Below are 1,246 nucleotides of genomic sequence, written 5' to 3'. Positions count from 1 at the left end.
TGATCATGATAAGTGAGAAGACCAATGCTCAAGAGTTGTTAAAGACATCTAAAGTTGACGTTGAGGCTGTGGATATATTAAAAACTATCATCTGATTTTCTTTTAATAATAAATAGCCTATTATTAAAAGAAAATCAGATGATAGTTTTTTTTTTTTTTTTTAAAGTGATAGTTATCTCATTTTTCTTTGGCAAAAGATATGGAAAACATCAAATTTATTTTGATTCGATTGCTTTACTAACATGATGTAATCAAGCCAATGGGTATCAAATCATTTAAATCATTTGAATTTTTTTATATGATGTTTTAATCATAACTCAACACTTCATGCATTTTATTTATGGGCATGACTTCTCAATAGTAGGTCCATATGTGAAAAGGCCTTAGGTTGGCAATTTTTTCATGGTATGATGATTTTGGTAAATGGTGCTAGGCTTGGGTTTATGAAGAATGGACAGGCTCAAGTATACTCTCAAAATTCCTTACTTTTGGTGCTTCTCAAATTTAAACCTTTCTGCTTTGTGTGGCAACTTCCTACATTAGGTGCATTTTCTTTGTCATCTCTCTCTCTCTTTTTTTTTTTACTAGTTTTATTTTTGGGTTTAGAATAATTTTTTTCTTTTGCATTTGATCTTTCCTTTTTGATTTAGCCTAACTTTGTGTCTCCATCTGATGTTTTTTCCCCCAATTTCCTATTTGTATCTCTTTGCACCATTCCTATCCCGAGGTATGGAATAATGTAGGTTGAACAGCTAAGGCTTAACTGACGAGGCTCAAAAGGGATGCTAAAAAGATGGATTTTTTCTAAGGTTAAGAACATGGGATTATAGTTGTGGAATTTCAAGTTGCCTCCTATGTTGGTGAAATCATCATATCCTTTTTTATGGGCCTAAGATGGGCCTCTTTTCATTCAATACATCTTGTAATCCAAAGCTCATCAAGATTCTTAAAGTGTTGAGTATGTATGCCTTTTAATATTGCTTGTTTGTATGTATACGTTTTATTTAATTCGAGTCAATAACAATAAAGAGATTGAAAAGAGAACAAGATCAACGTACTTGAAAACATATTTTTTATTCATTAATTAATGAGAGTACAAAATAAGTAGATTTGATAACATGAATCTCTTAGTCCATTATAAAAAACAAAGGAAAGAAACAAAACAAGACCTAGGGTGCTACATCTTGAATTGTTGACAACTTATTGAGGTTGCGTCTTTGAGCTTTGTCCGTGTCCAGCGTAGGTA

This window comes from Chenopodium quinoa, unplaced genomic scaffold (assembly GCF_001683475.1).
Source record: "Chenopodium quinoa cultivar QQ74 unplaced genomic scaffold, ASM168347v1, whole genome shotgun sequence".
Classification (NCBI taxonomy): Eukaryota; Viridiplantae; Streptophyta; class Magnoliopsida; order Caryophyllales; family Amaranthaceae; genus Chenopodium; species Chenopodium quinoa.
The sequence above is the reverse complement of the archived record's forward strand: the minus strand, read 5'-3'. Positions refer to the sequence as shown.